At 42.0% G+C, this 16,461-nt stretch overlaps 1 protein-coding gene across 5 annotated transcripts in view; it reads right to left on the bottom strand.

Annotated features, from left to right (window-relative positions):
- Positions 1–16,461, bottom strand: part of FARS2 (phenylalanyl-tRNA synthetase 2, mitochondrial) — a 405,583-nt gene that overhangs the window by 128,032 nt on the left and 261,090 nt on the right. The gene's annotated exons all lie outside the window — the stretch shown is intronic.

Raw genomic sequence — 16,461 nt, 5'->3', positions numbered from 1 at the left:
TAAGAGTCAACAAAGTCCTTTATATATTCCGCAACTCCCCTCTCATAATTAACAACCAAAAGTTTAAAGATATAGATTCATCCATAACCTCGTGCCTGTGGAATGCAAAAACTCCCAAAATAGCATTAAAAACTCTTCAACTACCAAAAGAGGCAGGCGGGATCGGTCTTCCTGTTTTCAAATTTTATTACTGGGCAGCCATTCTAGTCACCACCCGCTGATGGTTCTCCCGCTCACCGGACAATTCAGCCACAGCCCTTGAAGTGGCAGTTATGGGCTCCTACACGGCCCTGGCCAGCCTCCCATACAGAGGTACCAAATGCTCATAAAAACTGACAATACCAATGAAGACGGTAATCACCGTCTGGGAAAAAATTAAGAAAATTCAGCGCCTCTCAGGACAGGTATCCCCATACCTTCCTCTCTGGAATAATGCCACCCTCCCTCACTTCCTCTCAATCCCTGATCCTTCCATCTGGGCAGATAGCGGGATATATAGACTTAAAGACATAACAGAAAATAACCAACTAATGTCCTTTGACCAACTTAAGTCTCAATATCAACTCACAAATAAATACTTCTTCCGATACTTGCAGCTCCGCAATGCCTTTCAAGCGCAATTTCTCTCCAATGACACCTCCCTTGAGGTTTCCACATTCCCTATAGAATCAAAAACAGCTTTAAAAGACCTCCCCAAGGCCCTTTCATCGCTTTACAAAACAATCCTCCCCACTTCTACTCCGTCCATGACCAAACTATTTGACAAATGGAAGATGGACGTCCCAGAACTGGAACCCTCCGACTGGGAAGAAGCCCTACAACATACCTATGTCTCATGCATCTCTGCCAGAAACAAGATGATAGCCCTTAAACTACTACATAGAGCCTACCTTTCACCAGCAAAACTACACAGTTTTAATCCACAAACCTCCAGCTCATGCAACAGGTGTGGTCATCAGGATGCTGGATTTATCCATACCATATGGAGCTGCCCACACCTTCTGCAATACTGGACCGAGATTGAGAAGTGGATCCTTAAATTATTCCCAAGAGTCTCCATTACCCGTCTCCCCAAATACTACATCCTTTGTGTTATAAACTCCCACATCTTAGCACCCCCAAGCAACTACTATATCGTAACTTGCTATTCTACGCCAAGAAGTTAATTACCCTACACTGGAATCAGCCAAGTCCACCTACGGCAGCAGAATGGGTTACCTATATAAACAAAGAAGTCCGCATCCTCAAAGAGGTATATGAAAGGCGTGGAGCTAATAAAAAATTTGAAAAAATCTGGTTTCGTTGGCTAGACGCAACCAACTTGGACCTCAGTTAGGTCAAAAGAAGAATTTGGTGTATCTGTGATTCTCAGATACTACCTCCTGAACAATATCCTGTCGGGGGGGGGGTATCTTTGCTCTGCTGCAGCTGTATAGTTGTATAGGAATGTTTTTATGTTGTTATAGTTGTTCAGGCTGACTGTTCCAGCCTGTGTTGTATATTAAAATGCAAAATTTAATAAATTTTGACTTTAAAAAAAAAATCTTTGTATTCATTTTAATTGCATATTCAGTTGTCTAGCAGCAGTTCTGTTATGCATCAGAAAATGAAGATGTACAAGCATTTACTAGATTGGACATGACAGAGCAGGGATGTCAAAGACAGCAATGCAACACATAGTAATTTCTTTTAGTGGAGTAATCCTTGAATTTCAACACATACACTTCGGTTGCTGACGGTAGGACTATTCCCAGGGATTCATTTCTGAACGTATGTATGTGATAAAACATACGTAAACCACATAAAAATCAAAGCATGTCAGAACCAGTTACAAGTATGATGCATTAAGACTTGACATGTCCTGCAGTGTTAATGCTGAATTGGTTATTCAACCAGTTTATAAGTATTAACATCAACGTTGTTAAAGATTACATCAAAAGATATAAACTGAATTAAAAAGGGCTGCCAAGTAAGGTTTAAAAGAAATATAATATTAAAGATTGGACAATGCAGACCATTTATTTTACTGAAATTGAACTACAGATAAAATGATTCTTAACCATGCAAACCTTCCACCTATTGAACACTACTGTGATGAGGTTAAAGTGACCCTGTAGTAAGAAGAATATTGAGGCTACCATATTTATTTTCTTTTAAGCATACCTGGAGTGATTTATAAAATAAAAATTAGATACCTCACTAGTAGGAAGCCTCTGGATAGACCAGATGCACACCTGATATCTGTTGAGCCCACCTTTCCAGCAATGGGACCATCTTAACACATTCAACAAGTGCTTGTTTAAAATGCTCTTGCACCTGCACTTGCGGCCATGTATGATTTTCTTAACACTGGGCACATGTCCAGTAGAATGAAGCTGCTCATGCAGATTTTCCCTTCGTGCACAAACAGCTTCATTCTGCTAACCATGTGCAGACCTTACTTGAGATATTCCAATACAGAGAAGCTGGTACCAGATGGAAGCATGACCACAAAGAAGAGAAATGTTATGGGAAATGGGAGTGTGCTCAAGGAGGATAGTCCCCAAGTTACTGGGACCATCCTCAAAGGCTCTCTACAGCCTCCATTCAGGTTGCATGAATCACAGAAGTGACGCAATCGGGGATAACGTTTGAACGGTGGGCTCTTACTGGGTGTAGGAATGACCCACCATTTTGTGCCTGATTACGTCACTACTGTGACACATGCAACGTGGGTTAATGCTGCAAAGAGCATCTCAGGAGTGCCGTGGGACATTGCCAGAGGTGAGACAAGGGCGCGCGAGCTCGTGTGTGTGTGTGTGTGTGTGTGTGTGTGTGTGTGTGTGTCTCCAACTAGATGCCATGAAGTGTATTTTATTGTCCAACTCAAAGCTGCATGCACTTTGCATACAATTTAATTATCCTCTAAAGGTGTCAACCTTGTGTAAACCCAGCCCTCTCTGACCTAGTTCTCGTCCATTCCTACATCCTGGCCTTCTGTACTGAACATATTGTTCAACATTTCTTCTCTTCCATTTCTATTTTTGTATATACATCCAAACTGTTTGGACATCTTTTCTACAACAGACTACTGCAGTTTCTTAACCCCCCCCCCCCCCCCCCCAAAAAAAAAAAAAAAAACACTACTTAACCTTAGTCCAGTACCCACCCCAAACACATCACTAAAAAAGTACTAACAAAAGTAGTGCATGATGACCATGAGCAAAGTTGCAAGGTGTTTTTCCCTTCCCTTCTCTTGGACCTTTTTCCTCCATATGACAGTCATACACCTTCTTCTCCAGACATTGCTGTCCTTTGTACTTGAAAATACTACCCTTTTAATACAAACACAATGGGTTTGTTTGTCATTCATCATTTAAGGATCTGCCATGGAGAATTTCCAAACAATGTCAGGGGGCAGCAATAGACATAGTAGATTATTGGTTGAGACCATGTCAAACGATTACCCCGGCTCAGAGTTGTTCGTGGCTTTAGGCATGCTGCTAAACCATCAAAAACCACTTTATTGTAATGTTCCGCCTACAGGCCAATTGGCTTTACGGTTGTTCGGGTACTTCTGGCACAACGCGGTGAGTGTGCTAGGCCCCATTACATTACATTGCCGTTGCTTTGCCCTGCTGTAAAACAGGGTAACGCAACACACATTTCCAATTCATGTAAAAGGGGCCTGAACTGTGAGCTAAAATGGACAGTGTCATTCCACCCCCTCTTAGTAGCAGCTTGTAACTGTTGCGTATGTATATAATTTGCACCCCTGATGATGACAACAATAATGACAATGTGTAAATGATGAGCGTTGTGATTGTTGCTTCTTCCACATCAATGTCTTTTTCTTCCCTTAGGTTATGAATGTTGAAACCCTTAGCTAGTATATTTGGATACTGAGCACTGGACTACATAAGATATTTACTCAGTTCAGTGAAACAGCCTTTCACTGTTTGTTTTACGCATCATTATAATCCACAATGAAGCAATATCAATAAGATAATTTAATAACTGCAAATATGAAAGTGAATTATGTTGCATTTTCTATAAACTGAATAATGAACCAAAAGCAGAGCTACTCTCCATTGATTGTCAGGCCTTTGCTTCAAGTGAATCACGTCAGTCATTTTGTTGAACCTTAATTAGTATCTCTGACATCTTAGGCTTCATGCACACAGTCCGGATGCACAACAGAGCAGGAAAAGTGGATCCGCACAGATTCCGTTGCATGTTCATGTGCATCGTTCACATACCCTCCATTATGCATCAGTTATGCTTGGGTTGTTAATAATAATAATAACATTTCTATAGCGCTTTTCTCCCATAGGACTTAAAGCGCTTAGGCTCTCTCAGATTCAGTAATTAGTAGGATGAAGTATTCACACAACAAAAGTTATATTTCTGCAAATGCCAGACTGAACAGGTGGGTTTTCAGTCTGGATTTAAACACGTCCAGGGATGGGGCTGTCCTGATCTGTTGAGGTAAGGAGTTCCAAAACGTAGGGGCAGCATGACCAAAGGCTCTGGGACCAAAAGTTTCCAAGTGGACTCTGGGTATGACTAGATTATTAGAACCTGTGGATCTGAGAATGCGGGGATTGCTACGCAGCTGTAACATATCTTTCATGTATCCAGGGCCTAGATTATTCAGGGATTTAAATGTCAGTAGGCCGATCTTGAATAGGACCCTCCATTCTATAGGTAGCCAGTGAAGGAAATGCAGAACTGGCGTTATGTGGCAGTGACGGGGTTGGTTGGTTAGCAGTCTGGCAGCAGTATTCTGTATCAGCTGTAGGCGGTACAAGACCTTTTTTGGAAGGCCAGTGTAGAGAGCATTGCAGTAGTCCAGTCGGGATGTGATGAAGGCGTGGACTAAGGTTGGCAGATCTTCTGGGGGTATGAGGTGCTTGATTTTTGCAATGTTCTTCAGGTGAAAATAGGATGATTTCACCACAGCAGAGATTTGAGTTCTGAAGTTTAAATCCCCATCAATTAGAACTCCCAGGCTACGCACATGATCAGAGCTGCGTAGATCCGTGCCTCCTATTCCCAGTGGTGAAGACTGCAAGTTAAGTTGTTTTGTTATCATGCTCTGCCCTCCAATCAGAAGGACTTCAGTTTTGTCTGCATTTAGTTTCAGCCAGTTGTCATTCATCCATTGCTGTAGTTCACGTAAGCAGGCGTTTATAGTTAGATTTGGGTCTGTCACACCAGGCTTGAAGGAAAGATATAGTTGGGTGTCGTCTGCATAGCAGTGGTATGTCAGGCCATGTTTTTGGATTAGTTTTCCCAACGGTAGCATGTAAATCGTGAAAAGCAGGGGAGAGAGGCTTGAGCCCTGGGGCACCCCATACTTAAGTGTTACAGGGGTGGACAGGAAGGGCCCCATAGACACTTTGTGGGTTCTGCCACTCAAGAAGGATTGGAACCACTGAAGTACTATGCCATCAATGCCGCAGTATTCCTGTAGCCTGTTTATCAAGATGTCATGGTCAACTGTGTCAAAGGCTGCAGAAAGGTCTAGCAGTATGAGGATCGAGCACTCTCCTCTGTCTCTTGCCATGAGCAGGTGGTTGCATATTTGGATGAGGGCAGTTTCAGTGCTGTGGTGTTTCCTGAAGCCAGACTGGAATGGGTCATAACTGTTATTTTGTAGGATTCTGGCTTCTAGCTGGAGGTATACAGCTTTTTCAATTAGCTTGCCCAGAAAAGGGAGGTTAGAGACAGGTCTGTAGCTGGTCATTGCATCTGGGTCCAGGGAGGGTTTTTTGAGGAGAGGCCTGATGATTGCTTCCTTCAGTAAAGCAGGAAATATCCCTGATTGTAAGGAACAGTTAACAATTTTGAGGAATATCGGTACGAACAGGTCGGGGCAGTTCAACATAAACTGTGTTGGGCCAGGATCCAGGTCACAGGTAGTTAGGCGGACGTGAAGGAGGATGCTTGATGTGACTTCTTCATCAATTTCTTTAAAGTTTGACCAAGGTGTTACGTTGTCTCTGCTAATGGTCTTCGGCGCTATATTAGGCTCAGATGCTGTATGTGGTAAGTTGTTACTGTCTATTCGGCTCTTCTGCCGCTGCTGGCACCGCTGCTTGGGTCCTCTGCACAGAAGCAGCACCAGGTTTAATGATCTGAGCTTCATCAGAAACATCAGGCTCCCATTGGATTTGTAAAAGACCAATGGAAATTTGTCCTGAGCACCAGGGTGGATTTAAGTGAACCATTGGTGAAGCCTGCATGAGAAGAGAGCATTCTCACTGGTCTATTGCAAACTTATTGTAGCCTGATGCTTCTGACGAGGCTCAGATCAGTATATCTGGTGCTTCTTCAGACCTGAATGGACAGCGGCAGGTGAGTAATTTGCAAAAGTGTTTGGTGACCAGCCTAGCGAGAATGGATACGGTCTGTTCTCATAGGCTTTCATTGATTCTGTATCTGCTTTGTCTGGCCGATGTTGATCCTGCCGAACCCATACTTGTGTGTCCACTTGTCGGAAAGGATCAAAGGGAGTGATGTGAATGAATGCTATTGCTTTGCATACTATATGTTCGCATTCATGCCAATACGTTCTGTTTACCTCTGTTTAATGGAGCATTTTGGGATACAGTGTGAACCCAGCCTAAAACAAAGCAAGGTATTAATGTTAACCCTAAAAAGTAAAACTAACTGAATCATGGATTTAGCAGTTGCAATGTTAGCAGGAATGAGTGAATTCTACTCCTCCCAGATGACTCCCTACCATAAGGTTTGAACTGGTCACTGGTAGCTAGTCCCGAGCAAAGATTTTCCTAATTAGCAAATTTACACTGACTTGAAATTCAGCCAGTTCATCCCCACAGTCAGGGCTGTGGAGTCGGTACAAAAATAATCCGACTTGCAGCAGAGATGCTATTTATTATATATAAAAGATTACTGTGTACACATCAGATATACACTCACAATCAGAACTGTATATCTGACTTTAAAAATACAGTGATTGCTTTATTGCAGCAGCACAAATAACTTTTTTTTCCGATTGGTTTATTTCATCTTTGTGGACTAAGCACTGCTTTTACTGAATATATACCGTTGTGTTCAAAATTATTCAACCCCCCATGCTGTAAAGGGTTTTAGGGAATTTAGGGTACATTTGTAATTGTGTTCAGAATGAAATCTTACAAGGACTTTTTAAAGAACCAAATGCAACTAAAATGACATCAATTGTTTTTGTAATACAGTATTAATTTTTTGTGTGTGATTTCTTCATTGACAATTGTTCAACCCCTTAAAGACTACCACACTTAAGAACAGAGGTTCATTCAAGTGTTTTCAATCAGGTATTGAACACACCTGTGGATGTTAACGAGCAGCAATCCAGCATAATAAGCACCAATTAGGCAAATTTAAAATGACTGTGATACTCAGCTCCTTCTAGACATTTACTGGTGTGTTTGCAAACATGGTGAAGTAAAGAGAATGGTCCAGGAAGACAAGAGAAGAGGTGATTTCTCTTCACAGGAAGGGCAATGGCTATAAGAAGATTGCAAAGATGTTAAACATACCAAGAGACACCATAGGAAGCATCATTTGCAAATTCAAGGCAAAGGGCACTCTTGAAACGCTACCTGGTTGTGGCAGAAAGATGATGCTGACTTCAACTGCTGTGCACTACCTGAAGCGCAAAGTGGAGAAAAGTCCCCGTGTGACTGCTGAGGAACTGAAAAAAGATTTGTCAGATGCGGGCACTGAAGTTTCAGCTCAGACAATAAGGCGCACACTGCGTAATGAAGGCCTCCATGCCAGAACTCCCAGGCACACCCCCTTGCTGTCTCCAAAGAATAAGAAGAGTCGAATGCGGTATGCCAAAAGTCATGTGGACAAACCACAAAAGTTTTGGGATAGTGTTCTGTGGACTGATGAAACAAAATTAGAACTGTTTGGGCCCATGGATCAACACTATGCTTGGAGGAGGAAGAACAAGGCCTATGAACAAAATAACAAAATAACACCTTACCTACTGTAAAGCATGGCGGCGGGGGGGGGGGGGGGGGGGGTCAATCATGCTTTGGGGCTGTTTTGCTTCTGCAGGTACAGGGAATTCTCTTCAGTACCAGGAGATATTGGATGAAATGTGATGCAGTCTGTCACAAACCTGAGGCTTGGGAGACGTTGGACCTTTCAACAGGACAATGATCCCAAGCATACCTCCAAGCCCACTAGAGCATGGTTGCAGATTAAAGGCTGGAACATTTTGGAGTGGCCATCGCAGTCACCAGACTTAAATCCGATAAAGAACCTCTGGTGGGACTTAAAGAGTAACTGTTAGCCCCCAAATTGAAATTTAAAACACTATTGCAATGTTTTATTTATTATATAAGTGAGCCAAAAAGCCAATGTACAAGTTAAAAATCAATCTAATTTTGTTACTATCTAACCTTTTCCCCCAGCTCCGGACGCAAGCCGCATATCAGATACTGTAGCATGCAGAGCATGCCTATGTCTGGCCGACCCCCCTCTCCCCCCCAGGACCAGGTGCCAATATATTCTCCCCACCGCAGCTGACCGCTCTGACACGGAGAGAGCGGCAGCACTTCCAGAGCAGCACCGCAGAGCAGCCGCCGCCGAGTCACATGTGAGAGAATCACATGTGAGAGAGATGCACGGCGCTGGCTGCTCTGCGGTATTGATCAATGTACTGTAAATTATGTATGACAGCTATTATCTGAGAAATAGGACATGTTATCATATTTTATCTTTTAAGTACTGTTTCCATTTATTTGGAGGTGGGACATTTTGTTCCCGACTCCAGGTACCCAAAATCGCTTCAACTTCGACTTCACAGTCTTGCCCACAGTCACTGATCAGTTAGCAGATAAACTGTTAATAAACCAGCAGCTAAACATTTTTATTGGCTGGAGTTAATCCATTCCTTAGATCAGTGAAAATGCGCATGTTAAGCAAATTATTTTGCTCATGGCTAGTGGGAAACCAAGGTTTACCTATTCAACATTATCTATTACTTGAGATGTATGAGTAATAAAATATTCTATTATATTTTCACCAAGCCAAAACCACGAGAAGCTATTTGCCAAATTCAATACCTGTTTTTCCTAAAATTTAGTAACACACTCATTTTTTTACTAGTAAAAATTGTACATTAAAACGATTTTGCAAATATGTTTATATCTTTATATGAAAATTCAAGTTAGGCCTCATTCACATCATATGCGCTTCCGTGCGCATTTCGGCAGCGCAAATGCTGTGCGACACGCATGAATGGCAGAAGTGCATAGACAGCACCTCTGCCGTTCAGATCATGTGCGCTGTGCAGCAGTGCGATGTGCTATTGTACTGCTGCATGCATTTCTGGGCCAAGCGCAGTGTTGACCCATTCACTGTAGTGAATGGGATCAGCAGCGCAGATGGCGCGTGATCGTGCACGTGGCATCCCAATTGCACAGCCAGACTGCGTCAATGATGTGAATGAGCCCTTAATGTTGCAGTAGATCACTGGTTGCCAGCTTCATCACCGCTGTCATCCATTCCCCTCTTCCTCTCTACTACAGAGTCACTACAGAGGTTTGGCTGCAGCAAGGGTCATGGTCACACTTATTTTCCTTCTTGAAAGTTTAGCTACTATTTAAAGCGGAATGAAACCCAGCATTTCTTCTCTGCTCTAATAGATTTACAGCATATTATATACAACCAGCATTCAAAGGGTTACACACAGGACTTAAAAGCTTCCATGCCAGCAAAGCTGGACGCATCCGAACTTGAGATAATGTTATCTTGTGTTTAATTGTATCAAGTGAAGAATGTAAATAAATACTTCTCTGACACTGCAGGCTTTCCTGAACAAAGTAAGACAATCAGAAAGCGTTTCTGCTTATGTTAGAACATAAAGCAGTTCATAGCAAAAAAAAAGTGTACTTTGGGAACGTATAATTTCTAAATGAATACGAATACTTATGCACAAAAGCAAATATGATAACCGTATGGCATATATAAAGTAGGAAAACATGTTTTTACTGAATATTATTTTAGGGTTTTATACCGCTTTAAATGTGAATAATGCTCAGCAAAGGTCTTTCCTTGATAACAAATTGATGAGCGAAATATTCCCAGTCCCAGAACTGGTCCAGGAAAACATTTATTAAAGACATGAAATATCTATGTTTCTGCAGGAGATCTGTAAAATATTGAATCTCAAGCACCTGTAATGAAACTAAATAAACAAAATACAAAAAAGTCATGCTATATAGCATACATTCCATTCTGTAACACAGAGCCTGGTTTATAAAAACTGGGACAAAGGAAACTTGACCTGAAATGCAGATCAAGTCATTAGTCAACCTACTTTTAAAGGGACCTGTCAAATTGCTGAAAATATGAAAACTGACATTGTTGCTCAAGTGCGGGCACCACAAGTTTCCTGAAAGTATAGTTTTTAGGCTTTAAATGTTTACTTCTGCATCATGGAAACCTCACATATATCAGACTGCACTGAATGGAAGCTTTAAAGGAAACCTGAAGCGAAAGTTATATGGAGGCTGCCATGTTTATTTCCTTTTAAACAATACCTAGCAGTCTTGACCATCTTTCTGTCATCAGTAGTCTCTAAATAACACACCTACAACAAGCATGCAGCAAATCTTGTCAGATTTTTGTCTGCATGCTTGTTAAGGGTGTATGGCTAAAAGTATAAGAAGCAAATGATCGGAAGGACTGCCAGGTAACTGGTATTGTTTAAAATTGAATAAATGTCAACCTTCATATTTCTCTCACATCAGGTTCCCTTTAATTTCTCACTTTGAGTTTTGTCCCACTCCTTTTTGCTGATCATGAGAACACTATTGTTGGCAGTTGAGGTTCTCTCACTGGTTTGTGAAATGAATGAGGGGCAGATAATCACTCTAAGTCAAAAGTCAAATGCCCCAATTCAACAAATATTTTTCTCCTAGGCTATATTTAAACGCTTTAAAATAAAAAACGTCTTTCAAGCTACGGTGACATAGAGGATAGCACTCTCGCCTTTCAGGGCTGGGTCCCCCAGCCGTGGCACTATCTGCACAGAGTTTGTATGTTCTCCCCATGTCTGCGTCTGTTTCCTCCGGGAATTCCGGGGTTTCCTCCCACATCCCAAAAAACATACAGATAAGTTCATTGGCTTTCCCCTAAAATTGGCCCTAGACTACGATACATACACTACACACTACATACATAGACATAGGACTATGGTAGGGACTAGACTGTGAGCTCCTCTGAGGGACAGTTGTGACAAGACAATATACTCCGTACAGAGCTGTGGAAGATGTTGGCGCTATATAAATAATAATACTAATTAGCTACCAGCAAGCAAGAAAATACAAAAAATGTTAAAGACCGTACCCTTTAATCTACTTTTTAGTATTTTTTCAATTGCCGAGTGCTAAAAAGATGGTGAGAAATTATATCTTAAAAATAAACTTAGGAGAAAAGGTTAATTGAATAAGGGTCCAAGTCTCCCTAGGTGTTTGAGATTTATATAATGCTTACCAATGTAACCGCAAAAATGTTGCAAACTTTCATAGTTATAGAGTATTTAAAGCAATAATACTTAACCACTTCGTGTCCCTGGGTTATTCCTCCTTAAAAACCAGAGCAATTTTCTGCATTTCACACTCCTCACGTTCATTAGCCAATAACTTTATCAATACTTATCACACATAAATGATCTATACCTTGTTTTTTTGCCGCCAATTAGGCTTTCTTTGGGTGATACTTTTTGCTAAGAATCATTTTACTTTATAAGCATTTTAAAGGGAATAACGGGAGAAAAATGTAAAAAAGTTATTATTTCTCAGTTTTAAGCTATTATAGTTTTAAAATAATAAGAGCTACTGTAGATTTAACCCATACATTTGATATGCCCGTTTGTCCTGGTTATTACAACATTTAAATTATAATCCTAGTACAATGTATGGCGACAATATATGATTTGAAAATAAAAGGTGCTTTTTTCCCATTTTGTATCCCTGGCTTTACCTGCAATTATGTGGCTCTTTTGTATCCCACCACCCCTAGTTTGCCAGATGTGTTCCTGTATATCCCCCCCCCCCATAGTTGGCTAGATGTACCCCTCCCGAGCCCCAGGTAGCCAGATGTGTCTCTGTATACCCCCCCCCCCGGGTTAGCCTGATGTAGCCATTTATCCCCTCCCCCCCCCATAGTTGGGCAGGTGTGGTTTTTATTCCCCCCCCCCCCCAGGTAGCCGGGTGTATGCCCCTGTATCCCTCCCCGATAGATTGAAAATTGTTTGCCCCCCACCGCGGGGATAACCAGGTGTGTGGCCCTTTAAATTACCACCCACATGCCAGGTGTCTCCCCCCCTCCCGCAGAGATAGGCGCAGGTTAGAAGGCACAATCTCTCACCTGACCTTGTTCCACCGGCGATCGCGTTCCTCTCCTTGCAGTACCGCTGTCAGCCTTGCTATGCTGCCCGGATCGGGTCCCGGCTTGATGACGTCATCAAGCCGGGACCCGATTCATTCAGCATAGTGAGGTAGACAGCGGAACTTCAGGGAGAGGAACGCGATCGCCGCAGGAACAAGTTCAGGTAAAGATTGTTACATTTTAATCCTGCCCTGCCCTGCCCAATCGCAGCATGGAGAGGATAGGGAGGGGGGTAATTACAGGGGATCGGGCAGGTGGAGGGGAGATCGAACCCCCTGGCAGGGATGCCGGTATAGAGTAGTTAGGGGGAGGGGGGTTAATGAGCCCAGGAGCGTGCTAGCACCCCCGCTGTGCTCATTAAATCAAAGTGACTTATATTCACGTCAGGTGGCTTTCAGGAGCCACTTGCTATGACGTGAATATACTGTAGTTAGGATGTAAACTGGTTAATAGTAGCAGTCACACAGTCTTGGGTTATCAAATAAATAAAATAACAGCACAAGCTATTTTATTAGTATCTTTTATTTATAAAGCACTAGCACATCATGAGGCTAATGTGCTAAAAAAAAGGGGGGGGACATCATCTTTATTCAAAAATCTGTCCTTTTCCCATCTAGCACAAATGAAATGTGTGGCTGCTATAATTGCTGCAATTCACTTTTTTTTTTTTTGCACCCAGAAAGTTAATAAACTTGCAGTTCATCAGCTATGGCTTACCAAAGACAGTACAGTCTGTAGTATGGTTACTTTCAAGTGTACCCGAGGCGACATGTGACATGATGAGATAAACGTGTATATACATTGCAAAACATTAATAACCAGGCTGTTTTTTTTAAATGTTGCTGCCTGAAAGAGTTAATTTTCAGGCATGCAAGTGATAGCTTCTGTCTTGTTGGTACCTTGTCAGGAATATAGTTAACCTCACTGATAAGCAAATTACAGCCATAAAAGTTTTCCTAGCAGAATAAAACTTCTGAGGGCACGGGAGAGATAATCCGAACATTTGTATAGCGCAAAGACAATAAAACATTTAATCTACTTTGTAAATGTTTAAATATAAAATAAAACCATAGGATGGCTGAAACAAAGTTATTTTTAGGAGTAGGAGTATAAATTAAATTGTTAATCTCATCAGTTTATTTTCATTTCAGGTTCACTTAAAAAAAAACCCACTTGATTTACAGCCCGTTCAGACTGCACGCGTTTCCAGCCGCGTTTTGGAAACGCGTGCTGGTGGCCCGACATGCACGACATCAGACAGTGCATAGAGTGCACTGTCTGATGTTCACACTGCATGCGTTCTGTACCTGTGCGGTCCGGGAACGCATGCTGCACGCAGATTTTGCAAAAACGCGCGGCTGTCCCATTCACTTTTCAGTGATGGGATCAGCCACGCAACGCATACAAACGCGGATGGCGTGCGTTCGTACGCGTTGCGTTCCGCATGTGTGGCCGTCCGCGTCTTGTAATGTGAACCGGCCCTTAGAAAGAGAGAAAAACAGATACTTACCTGGGGGCATCTCCCTTTGCCTTGCCTTCCTAGTGGCAAGACCCCAGAGAGGGGGGGAGGGGAAGGCTCGTCCGCCCCTTTTCACTGGAGCCCCCCCCATACCATGGACCATGCGGGCTGGTATAGCTCAAGGTGCAAAGCCCCAGTCCGCCGGGGCTCCGCATTCTGGCTATCCCAGTCTGCATGGGGGACAAGGGTTTAAATAAGCTGGGTAGGGGGGACCCCGCATCATTTTTTTTTTACATTTCCCACCATCTGAACATTAAAAAAAACTTTACAAAAAATAGGAAAAGAATACTTTTTCCCACTATCTTTTTAACATATCCTGCAAATTTGGTGTTTCTAGGATGTAAGGGGGGCTTTGCTATTAACCTCTAAAGTCGGCGGGTTTTGCTTCATTAACTGTCATTTACCGCATTTAAATTTAACTTTTTTCCTTTGAAATTTTAAAATCGATTTTCTCAAAAACGATAAGGTCTTTTTGAAAAAAATGTTTTTCTCTTGTTCCAACTGTTAATCTTAACATATATGGCAAATTTGGTATTTCTACCATGTAAGGGGGCTTTGCTATTAACCACTAAAGTCGGCGGGTTTTGTCGGGCTTTTAATCATGAATCACAGCTTGTGATTCCGGATTTTAGAGGCAATCACAAGTAAAATCCGGGCCGAATTTGTAAGGCCATTTCAAATCCGGATCAAATTCACGACTGGCCAGATTTATTTGAATCCGTGATCGGGGTATCTGAGCATCACTAGTTACCGGTGCAATGCAACTTTTCAACACTTCTGCATTGCGATCCTAGTTTCCATGATGCGCAACGTGCATAACATGAAAGCTCCCTAAAAGGGCATTCATCTAACTTGCTCCATTAAGGGGCTATGCAAGCAGGAATTCAGGTTAGACAGTAGTAGACAGGATGCTCATATGGTAATCTGAGGATCAAAATATCAGAATATAATCAAAACAATTTCTAAAATAATACCCCATTGGGCTCCATCCTGGTCAAAGTGATGCAACGCTATTCCTTATCTATCTCTGGAATAACACCTGACACATTTAGAATATACATTAATGTTCACCAGTTGAAGAATTAAGAAATGACAACTCTTCTGATCCTTCTATTTCAGAGCATTATATTTACTGCTAAACTACATGCTTCATACTAACCTAATTTCACATTTAAATTAAGTTTAGATGGAAAATGTAAGTAAAGAAAGTGGATATAATATCACACCAGATCGCACCCAAATGAATATATAATATGAAAATATACCTACGGCCGTCATAGTTTCTTTCATTTCTGAGTCTTTTAACCACAGGATCGGTTTCTATAGCAACCCTCTACATTGCATTTCAGCATAGCATGAAAGCTGTTTCATCATAACTCAGCATTTCCAGTTGTTAAAGTACTGTAAATAATTGATTTTTTTCCTCCCATTGAAAAAAAAAATCACAAATAAATAATTCATTCTCATAAAGAAACAAAAGACAAAGAAAGCTGCAAGAAACTTACATAAATGTGGCGAAATGTAACGTTATGCATTAAAAGAAAAACAAGCTGCATTTGTATAAAAGAGCGTATTATGCATATGTAGTGCACAAAACCGAAATGCAAATAAAATACGATGCTAATAATGAACAATAGCCTTGTGTCTGCTCTCACAACCTGATCATAGTGAATTATGTTGGGCACTTAATGAGGATGTTTGAAGGAAAGGAGATGAAGTGAAAGTGTATGTCTGACATTAGATCAGAAAGGAGAATGCTCCTCTCCAAATGCCAGTGTCATGACTGCACAAGGAGGGGCTAGAGAGGATCATTTTCAAAAGCTTCCTTTCTCTAGAATGTCAAAGCTGCTTAGAAAGCAAGAATCATTGAGCTGAGTATAAAAGCGACATATCAGCCTTGTCTGGGAAAGATAAGGAGCCCCAGCCAATTCATGAATAGCCTCGCTATGGTCCTTTTCTTTTTATTACTAGTCAGCTTTATGCGTGTAGCCAAACTGTACAAAGTGTCAGATACATTTCTATATAGTAAATAGGTCGTGCCCCTCTCCAAGGACTGATTTCAGATATGGTTTAAAGTCACACTCCAGGCAGAAACCTAAATATGCAATCTTACAGCTTAGTAATTAGAATGCCTGAACCTTGAATTTTTCTGCCAAAGGAGGCTTCTGCATGTTAATATCCTCTTCAAGATGGCACCATAGAAGGATTGCCATGGCCACAGGGCTCGGGTCTTTTCTTTTGCTCTCCACTTTCCCCTCAATTCCCCCTACCATACTTAAACTTCTCGTCTTACCTGCCAGGATGTCGAAGTGGACCCCAGCTCCATCGCTACAACACTCGGTCAGCTCCGGGACTCACCAGGTGGGCTACAGCTATTCCTTGCTCATGTGACTCCAGCCGCTGCAGATACCACAGCTCCGACCACCAGCTGTGATCCGTGCACAGCCGCCGCTGCCCGGAGCAAAAGCATTGGTTGCACAGCCCGACTCCAACCACCAGCTGATCAGTGCACACAAACATCAGCAGCCCAGCGCAGCCCTACC

Source organism: Hyperolius riggenbachi, chromosome 5, assembly GCF_040937935.1.
Source record: "Hyperolius riggenbachi isolate aHypRig1 chromosome 5, aHypRig1.pri, whole genome shotgun sequence".
Taxonomy (NCBI): Eukaryota; Metazoa; Chordata; class Amphibia; order Anura; family Hyperoliidae; genus Hyperolius; species Hyperolius riggenbachi.
Note: the sequence above shows the minus strand (reverse complement) of the source record. Positions and strands in the feature narration are given on the sequence as shown.